Consider the following 24,017-nt stretch of genomic DNA (forward strand, 5'->3'; position numbering starts at 1 on the left):
CCCTTTCATCACTGCACAGCTACACCCTATTCACCCTGCACAGTCACAGTCACCCCAAGGAGAACTCGCCTGTCCATGAAAAATGTGGAGAGAATGACCTTTTTGAAAATGTACCAGGCATGGATCAGCCAGGATCTCCACCCAGCAATGCCTGATGCATCAGAGTAGATTGACCATGGTGCCACACCAACACTTCACAAATATGGATGGTGCCAAACAGATTTAAGGCGCTGCCCCCCAGTTACAAATGTGGTAGCTTGGGGGGGGGGGCAAGCTACCACATTTGTAACTGGGGAGCAGCGCCTTAAATCTGTTTGGCACCATCCATATTTGTGAAGTGTTGGTGTGGCACCATGGTCAATCTACTCTGATGCATCAGGCATTGCTGGGTGGAGATCCTGGCTGACCCAAGTAACTGAGCATGCATCGTGCCATTTGTGCAAATGACTCAGAGGGACTGACTGCCTGCATTTCCACTGCATACTGCCATGGTGTATCTGGGTCCTCTGTTTCGCCTTCCTCATAATCCTCTAGCTCCTCTGGCTGCTCATTCTCCTCCTCTCCTGTTAGATGACTAGAAAAACCGCCCATTTTGCGAAACCTAAACTGTGCTCCACTGTGCCCCTTTCCCTCCTCCTCCAGTTCAGCCCCCACAGGGCTCATGTGGCCTTGAGATGTAGGTGCCACGTCTCCAGTACCCCTACCAGCTATTGTTTCCAACATGTGTTGTAGAAAATGAAGCAGTGGAATGATGTCGTTGATCCTGTAATCCTGGCTATTGACTAATAATGTAGTTTCCTCAAAGGGCCTGAGCAAACAGCAGGTGTCACGTATGAGCTGCCACTGGTTGACATTGACGTTACACAGAGGAGTACCCCTATCCGCTTGGATCATCAAGAAATCGGTGATGACTTTTCGCTGTTCATATAGTCATTCCAACATATTGAGGGTGGAATTCCAACGTGTGGCAATGTCGCAAATCAGACTATGTTGGGGGATTCTGTTCTGATGCTGCAGCTCAAGGAGGGTGTGCTTTGCGGTGTACGAGTGGCTGAAATGCATGCACAGTTTTCTTCCCATTGTTAGGAGGCCTTACAAATGGGGGGAACACTTCAGGAACCGCTTGCAACCAGATTGGACACCTGTGCCATGAAGGGGGCATGGCTCAGCCTTCCTTATCGCAGTGCAGACAAAATGTTCTTCCTGTTGTCAGTCACCATGGTTCCCAGTTCCAGTTTTTGTGGAGTAAACCATGCTCCGATTTCTTTATGAATGACTTTTAGCAGTTCCTCCCCTGTGTGACTCCGTTCGCCAAAGCAAACCATGTGAAGAACAGCATGACACTGCTGTGCCCTGCACACATGGTATCCTGGAGGGGCACTGAGACTTGTCCGTGCAGTGGAGGCTGAGGACATGGTGGAGGATGAGGAGGCAGAGTCACACACTGTTACAGGACCAATGATCTGAGAGCGTGGAGGAGGAAGCGGAGTGACCTGTCCAAGTTGCTGTTGTGGCTGTGCAAGAACCACATTCACCCAGTGGGCTGTAAAGGACATGTATTGTCCCTGCCTGACCATGGTTACACTGCCGTTGGCACTGCCGTGCACTTTGGTGCACACCGACAGGCTAAAGGACTGGCCCACCTTCTCTTCCACAAAATTGTGCAGGGCTGGTACTGTCTTCTTCGCAAAGAAATGACGGCTTGGAACTTTCCACCTTGGCTCTGCACAAGCCATCAGTTCTCCGAAGGGTGCAGAGTCCACCACTTGAAAAGACAGGGACTGTAGCACCAGCAACTTGGACAGGAGCACATTCAGCTTCTGCGCTGTTGGATGAGTGGGCACATACTGTTGTCTCTTGGACATGGCTTCGCCGATGGATTGTTAGCGGAATTACTGACTCAAAGTAGGAGGAGCAGGAGCATCTGGAGTGACACAAGGAGGGTATGACCCACAGCTCCCTTCAGCTGAGGTGGTGGAGCCTTGGCTGGCTGAAAGAGGGAGCAGAGTGCCACTGGGTGATGCAGCAGGTTGGACCACCACTTCGGAGCCACGTTTCTCCCAGGCCGTTTTATGGTGGTGCAGCATATGTTGACGCAGGGCTGTGGTACCAACATTGGGAACCTTGCCACGCTTCACCTTCTGCTGACACATCTTGCAAGTAGCTCTGTTAACCCCCTCCGGATGCTTGATGAAAAACTGCCACACTGCTGAGTAGCTGATTTTCCTACCAACAGTCTGCACTAATTGACTGCTTCTGCCGCCATCTCCAGGAACCCCTGTTCCACTACCTGCTGGTAAGGTAGGCTGCCGCAAAGCAGGTGGTCTCCCCCGGGCACGTTTGGCTCCAGAATTTCCACTTCTGCCACCATGTTCACTGCCAACCATGCTACCACCTTGCTGACTCAGCTGCTGCCTCACAGGCAACCTGCAATCCTCTTCTCCTGATGATGCTGAAGCCCCTTCTGCACTCAGTTCCTAATTACGATCGGCTTCATCATCATCGGGTTGTGTTTGCACGTCACTGATATCCTCCTCAAGTTCCTCAACAGTGTCTGCTTCAGGACCCTGAACGCTCGCAACACCACCTCCCATGTCACTCTCCTCATCACTACTTGGCCGCCTAGCGGAGGAATCGGCGGATGTCTCCCCCACTTCTTGGCTGGGCAGTAGCTGCTGACTGTCCTCTATTAGATCGTCCTCAGTGAATAGTGGAGCTGAACCCACAGCATGAGATACTTCTGTAGGGGAGGAAACAGCATTGGACAGAGGCAATGGGAGGAAGGGGAATGTTCCAGGGCCATGCAAACTGAGGGTTGTGTCTCAGGAACCCACCAACTGTTGACTGGGGGTATCAGATGTCACTTGTGATGAAGTGGATGACCGTGTTAACCAATTGATGATGGCAGATGGGTTGCTGGTGGAGACACAACTGCTAGCTGATACCGGGAGATAAGGACTCTCGCCCAGGCATACTGGGAGTTGTAGTTCTGTAACATCTGGCCCTTCATATGTTGCAGAACTACAACTCCCAGCATGCCTGTACAGTCTTGGCATGCTGGGAGTTGTAGTTTTTCCAACATCTGGAAGGGTACAGATTGGAGACCACTATACAGTGGTGTCCAAACTGTAGCCCTCCAGATGTTGCAATACTTCAACTTCAAGCATGCCGAGACAGTCAAGGCATGCTGACAGTTGTAGTTTGTCAACATCTGGCCCTTGAGATGTTGCTGACCTACAACGCCCAGCATGCCTGGACAGTCTGGGCATGCTTGGAGTTGAAGTTTTGCAACATCTGGAGGACTACAGTTTGGGGACCACCAAACTGTTATCCTCCAGTTGTAGCATAACTTTAACTTCCAACATGCCCTTCGGCTGTCTAGGCATGCTAGGAGTTGTAGTTTTGCAACAACTGGAGGCACACTGGTTGGGAAACATTGTCTGTCTCCTAACTTAGTGTTTCCCAACCCATGTGCCTTCAGCTGCTGCAAAACTATAACACCCAGCATACACTGACAGACCATGCATGCTGGGAATTATAGTTTTGCAACAGCTGAAGGCACATGGGTTGGGAAACACTGAGTTAAGTAACAAACTCTGTGTTTTGCAGCCAGCATGCCTCCAGCTATTGCATAACTACAAGTCCCAGCATGCCCTTCTGCAGTCACAGCATGCTGAGAGTTGTAGTTTTTGCAACAGCTGAAGACACACTCGTTGCAAAACACAGAGTTTGTTACCTAACTCAGTGTTTCGCAACCAGTGTGCCTCCAGCTGTTGCAAACAACTCCCAGCATGCATTGATAGACCGTACACGCTGGGAGTTGTAGTTTTGCAACAGCTGGAGGCACACTGTTTTGGAAACACTGAGTAAAGTAACAAACTCTGTGTTTTGCAACCAGTGTGCCTCATACTGTTATAGAACTACAACCCCCAGCATGCACGGACAGCGCCAAAGGGCATGCTAGAAGTTGTTGTAGTTTTGCAACAGCTGGAGGTTTGCCCCCCCCCTCCCCATGTGGATGTATAGGTTTCATTCACATGGTTGGGAGTTTACAGAGAGTTTCTTGCTACAAGTTTGAGATGCAGCAAATTATACGCTGCAGCTCAAACTCCCAGAGGGAGACTGGCTGTAAACCCCCGCCCGTGTGAATGTACCCTAAAAACACTACACTGCACCATCATAATATAAAAGGTAAAAAAAACTCTACACATACCCCTACACATCCCCCCCCCCCCCCCCACCCATCCAATAGAAATGAAAAACGTTTGTTATGGCACTGTTTCCAAATACTCCCAGTATTTCCGGAAAACAATTGACTGTCCAGGCATGCTGGGAGTTTTTCAACGGCTGGAAGCACCCTGTTTGTGAATCACTGGCATAGAATATCCCTATGTCCACCCCTGTGCAAATCCCTAATATAGGCCTAAAATGCACATGGCGCTCTCTCAATTCGGAGCCCTGTTATATTTCAAGGCAACAGTTAAGGGCCACATATGGGGTATTTCTGTACTCGGGAGAAATTGCCTAACAAATTTTGGGGGGCTTTTCTCCTTTCACCGCTTATGAAAAGGTAAAGTTGGGGTCTACTCCAGCATGTTACTGTAAAAAAAAAAAAAAAAACATTTTTACGCTGGTGTTGCCCCATACTTTTCATTTTCACAAGAGGTACAAGGAAAACACAATTTATCCTGAGTGCTGCTCTCTGGTGGACAATGGTTATGACATCACAAGTATCACTGTTACCTCCTGGGAGTTCGATTTTAGTAGTGCTGCTCTCTGATTGGCTGAAAAAAAATAAAAGCTTTTTAACAGACTGTTATCTAAGGGAATTTTGGCAATTTTTATTAAAATGGCGCTACTCCCCCATGTGTGTTATATTTGTTTCTCCTATCCAGACACTCAGTATTTGCAATATCATTTGGTGGCCCCAACACCCTGGGCCCATAGGTTTCTTACACAGATCAGTGCAGCTCTGGGAGGCTCAATGAGTAATGAGAAATGGGGTTTTCTTCATCCTTTTATGGCGTTATTAGACTATCAAATTTGTGGGATGCCAAGAGTATGGTTGTTGTTGGTTTTTTTTATTAAGTTTTGGTGATTTTTTTCCCAATTTTTACTAGAAATCCTTGAGTCACATGATGAAAGAATCACATTACTTGGGATCACATGACTTGAGAAAAGCCGGGGGGGGACGGGGACGTCTATTATAATAATACACATTGGGGGAGATGTATGAAATGTTGACAAGTTGCCAATAGCAACCAATCAGATCGATTCTTTCACTTTTCAGAGGCTTTTTAAAAATGAAAGAAGCTGTCTGATTGGTTGTTATGGGCATCTTAGCAACTTTTCCTCAATACAGGTTTTGATAAATCTCCCTCAGTGTTTTTGTCAAAAATGCCACAAAGATGGCATCTTGGGAGAAAATAAATGAGGGGACTGTTTTTTTGTGGTGTTTTTGATTTTTGGACAAATAAAACCTCAAACAAAAATTGTGTCTGTTCCTAAACTTGGGCTGGGATTAAACACAATTTATGTGTGGTGTTTTTCAAAGCCCATAATGCTTTATCCTTGGCATTCCCCCCCCCCCCCCCCTTCTGACAGAAGTCTGTCCAGCTGTTGCAAAACTACAACTCCTAGCATGCCAAAGGCTGTCAGGGAATGCTGGGAGTTGCAGTTTTGCAACAGCTGGACAGCCACAGGGGATCGCTGATGTATGTCAATCTTGTGCCATGCTGCCTGATCTTGAACTGACAACAGGAGCCACAATTACTTTAAATCAATGAGCAGCGCTGGCTTCCGGGGCATCTGGAGAGTGACGTCCTTCCGCTCCACACCACAATGTCAGGGGTGTCAGACATGATCTGTGTAAGAAACATTGGGACCAGGCTGCTGGGGCCACCAAATGATATCACAAATACTGAGTGTCTGGTTAGGAGAAACAAATATATTGCAGCCACGGGGAGTAGCGCCATTTTAATAAAAATTGCCAAAAATCCCTTAGATAACAGTAATGCAGAATATGTAAAAAAAAAAATAATATATTTTCAGCCAATCAGAGAGCAACACTACTCAAATAAAACTCCCAGGAGGTAACAGTGTGTCACACATGTGATGTCATAACCATTGTCCACCAGAGAGCAGCACTGAGCAGAAATAACACTGCTCCTGCTCATTCTTCATCAGTGTGGGGCTGATGCTGGACATTGTAGGGATCTGAGAATGCAGATTCATACACATGACTGTGGCTGGTATGTGTCACATTGTTGTGTCCAAAAGGTCTTTAGTGCAGTTCCCTGTGCATTTATATAATAAACATGTAGATCAGGGGTACTCAAATACTCTTAGTAGGGGTCCGCTTATCCAGGTCTAACATCAGGTGAAGGTCTGCATCAGTCAACACCCATTAAAATAAAATGAGCTGCTTACACCAATATCACCTCGGTTTAAGTGGCTCTCCAACTGTTGCAAAGCTTCAATCATTATGGGTGTTGTAGTTTTGTAACAGTTGGACAACCACAGATTGGGGTACAGTGTCACCCATCATCACTGAAGAAATTACAAGTGACTCCAGCTCTGATGGTACAGTCAGGAGAATACACAATTGTATAATGACTCACAGGAGACGTCTTCTCTGTTGTGTTTCTTTTTCTTCTTCCTCTGGTCCTTGTCTTCCTTCAGCTCCATCTTCTCTGCAGAGTATGATGCCTCTGCATAAAGACAATAATCATTATAACCCTGCCAGACATCATGACCCCTAATAATAATACTGCTAGATACTGTTTCCTCTGTTTGTCAGAATCCCACCCCGTACTCCCCCCAGACCCATTTTTCCCCTCCTCCTGCAGACCCCTAAGGACTCCTTTACACTGTGGACATTTAGTTGGCAGAATGTCCGCTTGCTGCAGGCGCCACAGAAGCCATTGACTATAGGACTGCACGGATGTGCGCCATCTCTATAGATGACAATGCAGTCTGGTGGAATTTCACCAGCAGAATGGACCTCCACCTAAACAATGAACATGTTTGTTCTTTGGGTGTACGTGTACGTCCATTCTGCTTTACACTTTTCGTCCCCCTTCTGCCTTAACACTCCCTACCCGCATCATTCATCTCCCCCCAAGACCAGACCCCTTTATCATTCATTCCCCCCCAAGACCAGACTCCTGCATCATTCATTTCCCCCCTCCACACAAAGACCCCTGCAGCATTCATCTACACCCCCTCACACCCAATAACCCCTGCAGCAGTCAATTCCCCCCCTCCACCCTAAGACCCCTGCAGCATTCATCCCCCCACCCCAAGACCCCTGGAGCAATTATCCCCCCCAAGACCCATGCAGCATTTATCCCCCCCAAGACCCCTGCAGCATTTATCTCCCCCCAAGACCCCTCCAGCATTTATCCCCCCCCCAAGACCCCTGCAGCATTTATCCCTCCCAGGACCCCTGCAGCATTTATCCGCACCAAGAACACTGCAGCATTTATCCCCCCAAGACCCCTGCAGCATTTATCCCCCCAAGACCCCTGCAGCATTTATCCCCCCTCAAGACCCCTGCAGCATTTATCCCCCCTCCAAGACCCCTCCAGCATGTATCCCCCCCCCCCGCAAGACCCCTGCAGCATTTATCCCCTCCCCCAAGACCCCTGGAGCATTTGTCGTCCCCCCCCCCCCGGCAGCATTTATCCCCTCCTGCAGCATTTATCTCCCCCATCAGCATTTATCCCCCCTGCAGCATTTATCCCCCCCTGCAGCATTTATTTATCCCCCCTGCAGCATTTATACCCCCTCTGCAGCATTTATACCCCCCCGCAGCATTTATACCTCCTGCAGCATGTATACCCCCCTGCAGCATTTATACCCCCCTGCAACATTTATATCCCCCTGCAGCATTTATACCCCCCTGCAGCATTTATATCCCCCTGCAGCATTTATATCCCCCTGCAGCATTTATCCCCCCTGCAGCATTCATTTATCCCCCTGCAGCATTTATACCCCCCTGCAGAATTTATACCCCTGCAGCATTTATCCCCCCACAGCATTTATATCCCCCCTGCAGCATTTATATCCCCCCTGCAGCATTTATATCCCCCTCCCCCCCAAGACCCCTGCATACTTACCTGTCCTAACACTGCTTTTCTGTGGCAGGTCCCGCTCTGCTCCGCTGCTCTGACCTCTTCTAGTCAGGCCTGGCCAGAGCAGATGATGCAGGCAGCTCTGCCTAATCGCGCCGCCTGCATAATAGGGGAAGTGCTGGCCGGGCAGGGAGCAGAGTGTTCCCTCGCTCCCGCGGCACTCAGCTATTCCTTTGTATCGATGTCTTAAAGACACCGATACATATGAATGTCGGGACAGCGAATGCCTCCTCCGGCCGGTTCAGAGAACCGGCCAGAGGCCTGGGTGCCTGCCGGCCGAGGTCCGGATCTGGACCGCGGTCCGCCAGTTGAGTACCGCTGATGTAGATAATCTATCTTTTGTTTTCCCATCTTAGATGCAGTATTTCCAGGATGTGGAGTCACATTTCCAGACTTACAGCAGGAATTTGGATGAAGTCATAAACCCTGGAATCACGCACATACATGCACATATTTGCCCAAATTATAGAGGTAACCTCCTTTAGTATGCCCAGAGGAAGGGCGATACAGTAGCCACGGATTCCCTACAGGTTTCCTTCCCTCTGGAGGTTTTTCCTCTCCTATTACTGTACGCTCTTTGTGAGTGATGGGAGGTTACAAAAAAATAAACCTGCACAAACATTTTAAGTGTCAAAAGCTACTCTCATGCGCAATCTACACAATCCAGTGCGGAAAGAGGCAGCTGATGCTGGGTGGTACAGTCACCGAGGTAACTGTAGGACACCCAGCAAGTTCCATGCGCGAGCCTTTTTCTGATGAATGGGACTCATGCAGGGAACTTGCTGGGGGTTATACGGTTGCAGAGAATTAACTTTTGGGTATGTGCACTGGCCCTTAAAGGGGTACTCCACCCATAGACATCTTATCCCCTATCTAAAGGATAGGGTATAAGATGTTAGATAATGCGGTCACGCTGCTGGGACCCCAGTGATCTCTATGCAGTACTCGTTCTAAACAGTATGTTTAGAACGCTGTGTTCCTGTGGTGGGGGTCGTGACGTCACGCCACCTCCCATAGACATGAATGGAGGGTGTGTGGCGTGACGTCACGACCGCGCCGCGACAACCCAGCTGCACGGAGATCGTCCGCTTCCCAGCGGCAGGACATATACCTTTTTTGGCTGTTAAATAAAATCAGTCGTCACTGTCAGTTCACGTCACAGTTGCCAGTTTTTTGCCTGCAGGGCAAATTGTGTCACCCTAGTGCAAATCACATTAGGTGTGACAGTTGTGCAAATAAAAAAAAATAAATACCTTTTTTGTCTGTTAAATAAAATCAGTCGTCACTGTCAGTTCACGTCACAGTTGCCAGTTTTTTTGCCTGCAGGGCAAATTGTGTCACCCTAGTGCAAATCACATTAGGTGTGACAGTTGTGCAAATTTAACCAAAAAAATGACAGGCAGAGGAAGGCTACCCCGCAGGGGCCGTCGTGGTGCTGGGATTCCCTCTGGCCCTAGAATGGCCAGTGTTCAGAGGCCACGTATCCTGAACCCCCAAAGTTCTGAGGACTTAGTTGACTGGCTATCACAGGACACCCAATCTACTACAGCTTCCGCTCGGAACCTTGACGGACCGTCCTTCTCCTCCTCTAGCTTAGCTTTGGGCACCTCTCATGCTACCACTTGCCCGCCTGCCACCACCACCAGCACTAGCACCGCAGCAGCTCTACTTGATCTGTCAGAGGAGTTATTTACACATCAGTTTGAAGACATGAGTGATGCGCAACCATTATTGCCAGAGGATGTAGTTAACAGGGATATGTCTCAGTCAGGCAGCATTACACACATGGACGTACGGTGTGATGATGATGTTGTACCCACTGCTGCTTCCTTTCTTGAGGTGTCAGATAGCGGTGAAGGTGTTGATGATGACGATGTGTCCGTGGATGCCACGTGGGTGCCCGCTAGAAGAGAAGAAGAGGGGGAAAGTTCAGATGGGGAGACAGAGAGGAGGAGGAGACAAGTTGGAAGCAGGGGGAGATCGTTGCAAGGAGCTAGTGACACAGTCAGACAGCATGCATCGGCACCCGGGTTCAGCCAGACGGGACGCCAATCAACGCATGCTGTTGCCACCACCAGAATGCCGTCATCGCAGAGCTCAGCAGTGTGGCATTTTTTTTGTGTGTCTGCCTCTGACAACAGCGAGGCCATTTGCAACCTGTGCCAGAAGAAACTGAGTCGTGGGAAGTCCAACACCCACCTAGGCACAACTGCTTTGCAAAGGCACATGATGTCACATCACAAACACCTATGGGATCAACACTTCAGTACACGCAGCACACAAAGTCAAAGCCGCCATCCTCCTCCTGGTCCAGCATCTTCAGCCAGGTCAACCACTGCTGCCCTCCTTGCCCCCTCTCAACTATCCGCCTCTCCGTCTCTTGCCTTGAGCAGTTCCTGCTCATCTGTCCACAGTCAGGTGTCTGTCAAGGAGATGTTTGAGCGCAAGAAGACAATGTATCAAAGTCACCCCCTAGCCCGGCGTCTGACAGCTGGCTTGTCGGAACTGCTAGCCCGCCAGCTTTTACCATACAAGCTGGTGGAGTCTGAGGCCTTTAAAAAATTTGTAGCCATTGGGACACTGCAGTGGAAGGTAGCCAGACAAAATTTTCTTTGCACAAAAGGCAATCCCCAACCTTTACTCCATTGTGCAAGAGGAAATTATGGCATGTTTGGCACACAGTGTAGGGGCAAGGGTCCATCTGACCACTGATACCTGGTCTGCAAAGCATGGTCAGGGCAGGTATATCACCTACACTGTGCATTGGGTAAACCTGGTGAAGGCTGCCAAGCATGGAATGCGTGGCTCTGCAGAGGAGTTGGTGACACCTTCTGCCTGCTGCCACCTCCTCTGCTCCTCCTACTCCATCCTCTTCCATAACATCCTCGGCCGAGTCCTCTTCCACTGCTGCATCTTGCTCCACATCACCGGCACCCCCCAGCTCGCCAGGTGCTATCCCACATCCCGGATACGGCAGTGTCACGCCATCTTGGGGTTGACTTGCCTCAAAGCGGAGAGTCACACCGCACCAGCGCTTCTGTCGGCCCTGAACGCACAGGTGGACCAGTGGCTGACTCTGCACCAACTGGAGATCGGCAAGGTGGTTTGTGACAATGGAACAAATTTGTTGGCGGCATTGAGGTTGGGCAAGTTGACACACGTGCCGTGCATTGCACATGTGTGTAATCTGATTGTACAACGCTTTGTGCTCAAGTACCCAGAATTACAGGATGTCCTGAAGCAGTCCAGGAAGGTGTGTGGCCATTTCAGGCGTTCCTACACGGCTATGGCGCACTTGTCAGATATCCAGCGGTGAAACAACATGCCAGTGAGGCGCTTGATTTGCGACAGCCCGACACGTTGGAATTCAACACTCGACCACCTGCTCCAACAAGAAAAAGCCGTCAACAAATATTTGTATGACCGGGGTGCTAGGACATCATCTGCGGAGCTGTGAATTTGTTTGCCACGTTATTGGAGGCTCATGCGCAATGCCTGTAGGCTCATGCGTCCTTTTGAGGAGGTGACAAACCTGGTCAGTCGCACCGAAGGCACCATCAGCGACATCATACCGTTTGTTTTCTTCCTGGAGCGTGCCCTGTGAAGAGTGCTGGATCAGGCAGTAGATGAGCGTGAAGAGGAAGAGTTGTGGACACCATCCCCACCAGAAACAGCCTTATCAGCATCGCTTGCTGGACCTGTGGCAACGCTGGAAGAGGATTGTGAGGAAGAGGAGTCAGAGGAGGAATGTGGCTTTGAAGAGGAGGAGGACGACCAACCACAGCAGGTATTCCAGGGTGCTCCTTGTCACCTATTTGGTTCCCGTGGTGTTGTATGTGGCTGGGGGTAAGAAGATTATACCTTCCCTGACATCAATGAGGATGAGGAACGGGACATGTATAGCTCGCCATCCGTCCTTGTGCAAATGGGGTCTTTCATGCTGTCGTGCCTGTTGAGGGACCCTCGTATAAAAAGAATGAAGGAGAACGACCTGTACTGGGTGTCCAAGCTACTAGACCCCCGGTATAAACATAAAGTGCCTGACACGTTACCGCATTACAGCAAGGCGGAAAGGATTCAGCAGGTCCAAAATAAATAAAGAAGTATGCTGTACACAGCGTATAAGGGTCATGTCACGGCACAACAGGGATCTAACAGGGGAAGAGGTGAAAGTAATCCTCCTCCCATGAACATGCCGGCAAGGACAGGATGCTGTACAGACATGCTGTTGATGGAGGACATGCAGAGCTTTTTAAGTCCTACGCATCGCCACAGCCCTTCGGGGTCCACCATCAGAGAACGACTTGACCGACAGGTAGCAGACAACCTGGCCTTAACCGCAGATATCGACACTCTGAGGAGCGATGAACCCCTTGACTACTTGATGTGCAAGCTTGACCTGTGGCCTGAGCTATCCCAATTTGCGCTCGAACTTCTGGCCTGTCCCGCGTCAAGTGTCCTGTCAAAAAGGACCTTCAGTGCAGCAGGAGGTATTGTCACTGAGAAGAGGAGTCGCCTTGGTCAAAAAAAGTTTGGATTACCTCACCTTTCTTAAGATGAATGAGGGATGTATCCTGAAGGGACTGACACTGGGCGATACATTTGACTGAACAAGGCCTGATCAGATGAGCTGCCTTGGGCTAAAAATGGTCCACACGCTGCTGTATTTGAACCCTGAATGCCGGATGACTTGCGTGACTTATCCGCCACTTGTAAAAAGGATGAAGGAGAACGACCTGTACTGGGTGTCCAAGCTACTAGACCCCCGTTATATACATAAAGTGCCTGACACGTTACCGCATTACAGCAAGGCGGAAAGGATTCAGCAGGTCCAAAATAAATAAAGAAGTATGCTGTACACAGCGTATAAGGGTCATGTCACGGCACAACAGGGATCTAACAGGGGAAGAGGTGAAAGTAATCCTCCTCCCACGAACATGCCGGCAAGGACAGCATGCTGTACAGACATGCTGTTGATGGAGGACATGCAGAGCTTTTTAAGTCCTACGCATCGCCACAGCCCTTCGGGGTCCACCATCAGAGAATGACTTGACCGACAGGTAGGAGACAACCTGGCCTTAACCGCAGATATCGACACTCTGAGGAGCGATGAACCCCTTGACTACTTGATGTGCAAGCTTGACCTGTGGCCTGAGCTATCCCAATTTGCGCTCGAACTTCTGGCCTGTCCCGCGTCAAGTGTCCTGTCAAAAAGGACCTTCAGTGCAGCAGGAGGTATTGTCACTGAGAAGAGGAGTCGCCTTGGTCAAAAAAAGTTTGGATTACCTCACCTTTCTTAAGATGAATGAGGGATGGATCCTGAAGGGACTGACACTGGGCGATACATTTGACTGAACAAGGCCTGATCAGATGAGCTGCCTTGGGCTAAAAATGGTCCACACGCTGCTGTATTTGAACCCTGAATGCCGGATGACTTGCGTGACTTATCCGCCACCAACAAGGGTTCAAGCCGCAATGTTTAAGGGCACTTTCTGCCTGGCGAAACAAACAGAACTTTTTTTGGCAGCTGCTACAGCAGCGGCTGCGACAATATCAAAATTTCCAGCCAGGTGTTCATGCCTAATTTTTCTGGCCTCTGCTGCTGCACTTGTTATGGTGCTGCAATTTTTATGGCTGCTGCTAGAGCTGAGACAATACCAAATTTTCCAGCCAGGTGTACATGCCTAATTTTTCTGGCCTCTGCTGCTGCACTTTTTCTGGCTTCTGCTACAGCTGCGACAATACCCAATTTTTCATCCATGTGTACATGCCTAATTTTTCTGGCCTCTGCTGCTGCACTTGTTATGGTGATGCAATTTTTCTGGCCGCTGCTACAGAAGCAGCTGCGACAATACCAAATTTTTCAGGCATGTGTACATGCCTAATTTTTCTGGTACTCTCTGCTGACATTTCTGTCCATTTTAGCGACCATGGATATTAGATGTATGCCAAGGGTAGCATGGTGGCTCAGAGGTTAGCACTGCTGCCTTGCAGTGCTGGGGCCTTGGGTTCAAATCCCCCTATGTGCTGCCTAATATGGGGGAATCTATGTGCTGTCTTAAGGGGGGAATCTAACTATTTAGGAATAATAGGTGATTTATGCCCTTTATGGATTAAAACCAGACTCTGCATCAACTATGTAATTTTCCATGGGAGTTTTGCCATGGATCCCACTCCGGCACACCAAAGTCCAGGTGTTAGTCCCCTTGAAACAACTTTTAAATCACTATTGTGGCCAGAAAGAGTCCCTGGGGGTTTAAAAATTTGCCTGCCCATTGAAGTCAATGGCGGTTCGCCGGTTCGCAAACTTTTGCGGAAGTTCGCGTTGTCGCGGTTCGCGAACCGAAAATGTTATGTTCACGACATCCCTATTTGTGACTATTTGTAATAAAGAAAAAGGAAGAAGATTTGGTAAGTTGCCGAGGTTTCTTTCACCTATACAAAAGAAATATATAGCACAGCCTGCAGCCTGTTCCAAGCTATTGTGAAAACATTCATTTAGGCTGGGATTACACTTGGCATATTTGTTAAAAAAAAACCACCATGCTCGATGCAGGCACGTTAGGTTGGAATCAATAGGGTAATATGAAACGCCAGACACTAATGGGGTTTTCTTCATCCTTTTATAGCGTTTTAAGGCTATCAAAACTGTGGGATGCTGAGAGTGTGGTTGTTAAGTTTTTTGTTTTTTATCAAGTTTTGGTGTTTTTCTTCCCAATTTTTCACAAGAAATCACCTGGTGAAAGAATCACATGACTTGTGATCACATGACTTGAGAAAAGGCGGAGGGAAAAAAAACTTTATTATAATAATACACATTGGGGGAGATGTATGAAAACCTGTGAAGAGGAAAAGTTGATCATTTGCCCATAGCAGCCAATCAGATTGCTTCTTTCACTTTTCAGAGGTTTTTTAAAAATGAAAGAAGCGATCTGATTGGTTGTTATGGGCAACTTTGCAACTTTTCCTCTTCACAGGTTTTGATAAATCTCCCCCAGTGTTTTTGGCAAAACCCCATTAGTGTCTGCAACAGCTAGACAGCTACAGGGGATCACTGTTGTATGTCAATCTCGGCCCATGCTGACTGATCTTGATCTGGCAGCAGGAGCCACAACCATTTTAATTCAATGAGCAGCGCTGGCTTCCGGGATGTCTGGCTAGTGACGTCCTTCCGCTCCCCACCGCTACATCAGGGGCGTCACTCGTCAGACGTCCCCGCAGCCAGCGATGCTCATTGCTCATTGAGCCTCCTGGAGCCGCACTGATCTGTGTAAGAAACTTATGGGCCCAGGCTTTTGGGGCCACCAAATGATATTAGAAATACTGAGCGTCTGGTTAGGAGAAACAAATATAACACACCCACGGGGAGTAGCGCCATTTTACAAAAAATTGGGAGGATACCGTAAATAGCTAGGTACATCAACACCCAACTGTGCCCCTGTTCTAGAAGGTTTTTTTTCTCAAGCCTTCAGATCCAGTACCAGTGTCACAGTTACTTGCTCCTGAGCTGCTCGGACCAGAAGACTCACTGACATCCTCCTCTTTAAACGCCTCTCTTCATCCTCCCCACCCCTCCTCTCAGTTAGCACTTCTCATGTGTCATCAAGGCCTCCTTGTTCCATCGCACTACATACACAATTCCTTTACCAGACATATCTTTTTAATGATTATTTTATATTTTTTTTAGGTCATGACAGCACAATCAATACTGACGGTGTTTGCGGAACAATATGAAATGCAACAGACTAGTATTAACTCTACAGGCTAGATACGTGTAACTTCAACACACTTTTTGGGTGGCAGAGGAGATAGCACAATGAGTACTAAATTTGTTTGTGGGACAATATTAAATGCCACAGAACTGTATAACACTACAGGCTAGATATATGTAACTTTTGGGTGGCAGATGAGACAGCACAATGAGTACTGAAGTTGTTTGCGAAACAACATTAAATGCACCAGAACTATATAACACTACAGACTAGATACATGTAACTTCAACATGCTTTTTGGGTGGCAGAGGAGACAGCACAATGAGTACTGAAGGTGTTTGTGGAACAATATTAAATGCATCAGAACTGTATAACACTACAGGCTAGTTACGTGTAACTTAAACATGCTTTTTGGGTGGCAGGGATGACAGCACAATGCGTACTGAAGGTGTTTGTGGAAATTTCTTATATCCACTACTGTGTTGACAGGCCCCATAGGTATATAGGTGCCACATGAATATGCTTTGTGGGAGGGCGGCATAGATCAATGCACCTCACTGGCTACTGTAGCTGGTCCAGGAACACTATTCAATTCATGTATATGCAGGCATGAGCCTTGAAAAAGGCTGTGGATTTGTGGTAGCAAAAGATGAGCCCTTCAGAGGCTGTAATTAAGATGACCCGCCTTATATGCTATTTTGGTGTATAGGAGCCCCTATTCTTTTTGTATGGGGATTGAATCCTCACACACACACACACATACATACACACACAAGGTCTCTCTTTCTGATCTTAATCTCTCTCTTTCTATTCACTGTGGGTGATGGCAGTGCCCTTTTATCTGTGCCGGAAAACTCCTTAACCACTTAAGGACCTAGGGCGTATGGATACGCCTTGACATCCTGGTACTTAAGGACCCAGGGCGTATCCATATGCCCGTGGGAATTTCAGTCCCCGCCGCGCGCCAGGCAGGGACCGGACTGGGGTGACTGCTGATATCAATCAGCAGGCACCCCGCGCAAATGCCCAGGGGGGTCATCAGAGATGTTGCAAAACTACAACTCCCAGCATGCCCAGACAGCTGTTTGGGCATGCTGGAATATGTAGTTTTGCAACAGCTGGAGGGCTGCACTTTGAGCAGAGGCGGCTCCAGACTTTTCTGAGGCCCCCCAAGCGCGATAAAAAGAAGAAAAGAAAAAAAGTAAGCAGGCGATATTAAAATTAACTGTATAAATTGCAAAAAAAAAATTAAAAAAATGTTTTTAAAATTCCAATATCTATTTATCAGTGGGTATGTAGTTTAAAGTGCTGCTTTATACAGCAACTCACATGTGATGCCTTCTCTGATCAGCGTCGTTCGTCTGATCCGAACCGTCCTGGCCATTTCTTCCAGCCACAATTCTTCACCGATAAACCTGCAAAACAAATCTATTAGGCTCCGCACTTTACCAGCATCAGCCTCCAGATTCCCCTTTTACAAGTGAAGAGGAATACAGGGGCGTATAGGTGTAAAGGGGTAACAGAACGGTGTACATGGGAGACAGGTGTGTAGAGGAGTATACGGGGTGACATGGGTGACAGAGGGGTGTAGGGGGTGATAGAGGGGTTTACAGTAGTGGCAGAGGGGTGTAGAGAAGTGTATACGGGTGGCAGAGGGTTGTAGAGGAGTGTACATGGGTGACAGAGGGGTGTAAAGGAGTGCACATGGGTGACAGAGGGGTGTAGAGGAGTGCACATGGGTGACAGAGGGGTGTAGAGGAGTGTACATTGGTGGCAGAGGGGTGTAGAGGAGTGTACATGGGTGGCAGATGGGTGTAAAGGGGTGTACATGGGTGGAAGAGGGGTGTAAAAGGGTGTACATGGGTGACAGAGGGGTGTAAAGGGGTGTACATGGGTGGCAGAGGGGTGTAGAAGAGAGTGTACATGGGTGACAGAGGGGTGTAGAGGAGTGTGCATGGGTGGCAGAGGGGTGTAGAGGAGTGTACATGGATGGCAGAGGGGTGTAGAGGAGTGTACATGGATGACAGAGGAGTGTAGAGGAGTGTACATGGGTGACAGAAGGGTGTAGAGGAGTGTACATGGATGGCAGAGGGGTGTAGAAGAGTGTAGATGGGTGACAGAGGGGTGTAGAGGAGTGTACATGGGTGACAGGGGGCATCGGGGGTGACAGGGGTGGACAGGAGTGACAAGGTGGTAACAAGGATGACAAAGGGACAGAGGGTGTACATGGGTGACAAGGATGTAGTCAGAGGGGTGGACAATGGGGGTGAACATGGGTGGCACGGGGATGGACAGGGATGACAGAGGGGTGGACAAGGGTGACAAGCGGTTAAAAGAGGGGTGGACTGGAGTGACAGAGGGGTGAATGGAGGGGTGGACATAGGTGACAGGTGTAGACTGGAGGGTGGTCAGAGGGGAAGACAGGGGTGGCCAAGGTGGACATGGATGACAGGAGGGTGGACACGGGAGATATGGGGGTAAACAAGGATGACAGGAGGGTGGACAAGGATGACAAGGGGGATAAAAGAGGGGGGCAGAGGGGTGAATAGGGGGTGGATATGGGTGACGGGGTAGACTAGGGGGGTGAACATGGGTGACAGGGATGGACAGGGGTGGACAAGGATGACAGGAGGATAAATATGGGTGAGGGGGGAGGATGGACATGGGTGAGAGGGGGGAGGATGGACATGGTTTAGGGCGGGGATGGACATGGGTGAGAGGGGGGATGGACATGGGTGAGAGGGGGGGTGGACATGGATGAGAGGGGGGATGGACATGGGGGAGAGGGGGGGATGGACATGGGGGAGAGGGGGGGATGGACATGGGTGAGAGGGGGGGATGGACATGGGTGAGAGGGGGGATGGACATGGGTGAGAGGGGGGGATGGACATGGGTGAGAGGGGGGGATGGACATGGGTGAGAGGGGGGATAAGACATGGGTGAGAGGGGGGGATGGACATGGGTGAGAGGGGGGGGATGGACATAGGTGAGAGGGGGGGATGGACATAGGTGAGAGGGAAGGGGGATGGACATGGGTGAGAGGGGGATGGACATGGGTGAGAGGGAAGGGGGATGGACATGGGTGAGAGGTGACAGATTTTTGCAGACTCCCTCTGCAAACTTTACTCTCATATCCACCATATCCACACATCCACAGCCCTCATATACACAGCCCTCCATACACAAACATACGCAGCCCCCATACGCACACATACGCAGCCCCCATACACACACATACACAGCCCTCCATACACAAATACGCAGCCCCCATATATGCACACAGCCCTCCAGATACGCACACAGCCCTCTAGATACGCACACAGCTCTCCATATACGCACACAGCCCCCCACAAACGCACACAGCCCCCCATATATGCACACAGCCCTTCATATACACACACACACACAGCCCTCCATATACACACACAGCCCCCCATATACGCACATAGCCCCCCATATACACACACGCAGCCCTCCATATACACACACAGCCCTCCATATACACACACACAGCCCCCCATATACGCACACAGCCCCCCATATACGCTCACAGCCCTCCATATACACACACACACAGCCCTCCATACACACATATACACAGCCCTCCATATACACACACAGCCCTCCATACACACATATACACAGCCCTCCATACACACACAGCCCCATCCCCATATACACAGCCCTCCATATACACAGCCCCCATCCTCATATACACAGCCCTCATAAGTAAATACCTCCTGTGTAATTACTGTTGCCGGCAGCAGCTCCTCTATTGCTGCACCAGGCAGGGAAAGAGAGAGATAGTCGGCTGACGTCATTTACTGGCGTCTTCTCCTAATGGCTGCTTGGTACTGACGTGCCCCCGCGCAGGCACATCTCACACCAGCAGCCTTTGCTGGACACTGGCTTCAATGCGGCTCCCCCCTGTTAGCGCCACCTCCTGTGACCAATCAGGGCCACAGCCAGAGCAGGGCTGGGTCTGGCCGGCCCCAGTAACAGATTATATATATATATATATATATATAAAAATAAAAAAAGCCGTCCCTTAGCTTGAATGTTTGCACTGCCTGTACAGTGCTGATCATATGACTCCTCCTCCTCCATGTGACTGATAACGTGACGGTGACATCATCGCAGGTCCTGTTACAGCCTCAGGCCAGCCCACACAAACTTCCCTTCCCCTGCGGTGACGGGGAGGGAAAGCACTGCTCTAATTACACGAATTAGGCAGCCGCGAGGCCCCTTTTAGCGCGAGGCCTTAGGCGGCCGCCTAAATCGCCTAATTAAAGAGCCGCCTCTGAGTTTGAGACCACTATACAGTGGTCTCTAAACTATATCCCTCCAGATCTTGCAAAACTACAACTCCTAGCATGCCCACATAGCTGTTTGCTGTCTGGGCATGCTGGGATTTGTAGATCACTGTGCACAGGTCTAAAAACTGTAGCCCTCCAGATGTTGCAAAACTGCAAATCCCAGCTTGCCCAGACAGCAAACAGCTGTCTCGGCATGTTGGGAGTTGTAGTTGGGTACCTCCAGCTGTTGCATAACTACATCTCCCAGCATGCCCTTTGGTGATTAGTACATGCTGGGAGTTGCAGTTTTGCAACAGCTGGAGGCACACTGGTTGGAAAATACTGAGTTACGTAACATAACCTAACTGAAGGTTTTCCAACCAGTGTGCCTCCAGCTGTTGCAAAAGTACAACTCCCAGCATGAACGGTCTGTCAGTACATGCTGGGAGTTGCAGTATTGAAGCAGCTGGAGGTTTGCCCCCCATGTGAACGTACAGGGTACATTCACACGGACAGGTTTACAGTAAATTTCCTGCTTCAAGTTTGGGCTGCGGCAACACATAATAAAGGGTAAAACACAACACTGCCCCCCCCCCCCACAATAAAAATTTAAAACGTCTTGTACGGCAGTGTTTCCAAAACAGAGCCTCCAGCTGCTCCAAAACAACAACTCCCAGCATTTCTGGACAGCCACTGACTGTCCAGGCATGCTGGGAGTTTAGCAACAGCTGGAGGCACCCTATTTGGGAATCACTGGCGTAGAATACCCCTATGTCCCCCCCATGCAATCCCTAATTAAGTCCTCAAATGCGCAAGGCGCTCTCTCATTTCAGAGCCCTGTCGTGTTTCAAGGAAACAGTTTAGGGTCACATATGGGGTATTACTGTACTCGGGAGAAATTGCACTACACATTTTGGGGGCTTTTTCTCCTTTTACCCCTTATGAAAAGGAAAAGTTGGGGGCTACACCAGCTTGTTAGTGTAAAAAAAGAAAAAAAATTACACTAACATGCTGGTGTTGCACCATACTTTTTATTTTCACAAGCGGTAAAAGGAAAAAAAAGACCCCCAAAATATCTAATGCAATTTCTCCTGAGTACGGAAATACCCCATATGTAAGCGTAAAATGCTCTGCGGATGCACAACAAGGCTCAGGAGTGAGAGTGTACCATGTACATTTGAGGCCTAAATTGGTGATTTGCACAGGGGTGGCTGATTTTACAGCGGTTCTGACATAAACACAAAAAAATAAATACCCACATGTGACCTCATTTTGGAAACTACACCCCCCACGGAACGTGACAAGGGGTATAATGAGCCTTAACACCCCACAGGTGTTTGACAAATTTTAATTAAAGTTGGATGGGAAAATGGAAAAAAAAAATTTTCACTAAAATGCTGGTGTTACCCTAAATTTTTCATTTTCACAAGGGAAAATAGGAAAAAAGCCCACCAAAATTTTTAACCCCATCTCTTCTGAGTAAGAACATACCCCGTATGTGAATGTAAAGGGCTCTGCGGGCGAACTACAATGCTCAGAGTAGAAGGAGCGCCATTGGGATTTTGAAGAGAAAATTTGTCCGGAATTGAAGGCCATGTGTGTTTACAAAGCCCCCATAGTGCCAGAACAATGGACCCCTGACACATGTGACCCCATTTTGGAAACTACACCCCTCATGTAATGTAATAAGGTGTACAGTGAGAATTTACGCCCCACAGGTGTCTGACAGATTTTTGGAGCAGTTATCCATAAAAATGAAAAAAAATATTTTTCATTTGCACAGCCCACTGTTCCAAAGATCTGTCAAACGCCAGTGGGGTGTAAGTACTCACTGCACGCCTTATTAAATTCTGTGAGGGGTGTAGTTTCCAAAATGGGGTCACATGTGGGGGGGGGCAGTGTTCTGGCACCACGGGGGGCTTTGTAAACGCACATGGCCCCTGACTACCATTCCAAACGAATTCTCTTTCCAAAAGCTCAATGGCGCTCCTCCTCTTCTGAGCATTATAGTTCGCCAGCAGAGCACTTGATGTCCACACATGGGGTATTTCCATACTCAGAAGAAATGGGGTTACAAATTTGTGGGGTAATTTTCTCCTATTACCCCTTGTAAAAATGTAAAATTTTGTGAAAAAACTGCATTTTAGTAAAAAAAAAAGTTTTTTTCATTTACACATCCAACTTTAACAAAAAATTGTCAAACACTTGTGGGTAGTTAAGGCTCACTGTATGCCTTGTCACGTTCCTTGAGGGGTGTAGTTTCCAAAATAGTATGCCATGTGGGTATTTTTTGCTGTTCTGGCACCACAGGGGCTTCCTAAATGCAACATGCCCCCAAAAAACCATTTCAGCAATAGTTGCTTTCAAAAAGCCAAATGTGGCTCCTTCTCTTCTGAGCATTGTAGTTCGCCAGCAGAGCATTCTACGTCCTAACATGGGGTATTTCCATACTCAGAAGAGATGGGGTTACAAATTTGGGGGGGCATTTTCTCCCATTACCCTTTGTAAAAATTGTAAATTTGGGGAAGAAACTGCACTTTAGTGAAAATATTTTTGTTTTCCATTTACACATCCGATTTTAACGAAAAGTTGTCAAACACTTGTGGGGTGTTAAGGCTAACTGGACCCCTTGTTACGTGCCTTGAGGGGTGTAGTTTCCAAAATGGTTGTTACGCCTAGCGCTCCGGGTCCCCGCTCCTCCCCGGAGCGCTTACGGCGTCTCTCTCTCCGCAGCGCCCCGGTCGGTCCCGCTGACCGGGAGCGCTGCACTGTCATGGCCGTCGGGGATGCGATTCGCACAGCGGGACGCGCCCGCTCGCGAATCGCATCCCAGGTCACTTACCCGTTCCGGTCCCCTGCTGTCATGTGCTGGCGCGCGCGGCTCCGCTCTCTAGGACGCGCGCGCGCCAGCTCCCTGAGACTTAAAGGGCCAGTGCACCAATGATTGGTGCCTGGCCCAATTAGCTTAATTGGCTTCCACCTGCTCCCAGACTATATCTGATCACTGCCCCTGCACTCCCCTGCCGGATCTTGTTGCCTTAGAGCCTTGAGAAAGCGTTTACTGTGTTTGTCCTTACTGTGTACTTGACCTCCTGCTATTGCCATATTGACTACGATCCTTGCTGCCTGCCCCGACCTTCTGCTACGTCCGACCTTGCTCCTGTCTACTCCCTTGTACCGCGCCTATCTTCAGCAGTCAGAGAGGTTGAGCCGTTGCTAGTGGATACGACCTGGTCACTACCGCCGCAGGAAGACCATCCCGCTTTGCGGCGGGCTCTGGTGAACACCAGTAGTGACTTAGAACCGGTCCACTAGCACGGTCCACGCCTATCCCTCTCTGGCACAGAGGATCCACCTTCTGCCAGCCGAATCGTGACAGTAGATCCGGCCATGGATCCCGCTGAGGTTCCCCTGCCAGCTATCTCTGATCTCACCACGGTGGTCGCCCAGCAATCCCGACAGATCGCCCATCTAACCCACCAGCTGTCAGAAGTGTCCACCATGGTGCAGCAACTTCAGTCGCAACTTCTGCCTCTGCTACAGCAGCAACCATCTCCTCCGCCAGCTCCTGCACCCCTTCCGCAGCGAGTGGCCACTCCTAGCCTCCGCTTGTCCCTGCCGGACAAATTTGATGGGGACTCTAAGTTTTGCCGTGGCTTTCTTTCGCAATGTTCCCTGCACTTGGAGATGATGTCGGACCAGTTTCCTACTGAAAGGTCTAAGGTGGCTTTCGTAGTCAGCCTTCTGTCTGGAAAAGCCCTGTCATGGGCCACACCGCTCTGGGACCGCGATGACCCCGTCACTGCCTCTGTACACTCCTTCTTCTCGGAAATTCGAAGTGTCTTTGAGGAACCTGCCCGAGCCTCTTCTGCTGA

The sequence above is a fragment of the Hyla sarda genome, chromosome 6 (assembly GCF_029499605.1).
Source record: "Hyla sarda isolate aHylSar1 chromosome 6, aHylSar1.hap1, whole genome shotgun sequence".
Lineage (NCBI taxonomy): Eukaryota > Metazoa > Chordata > Amphibia > Anura > Hylidae > Hyla > Hyla sarda.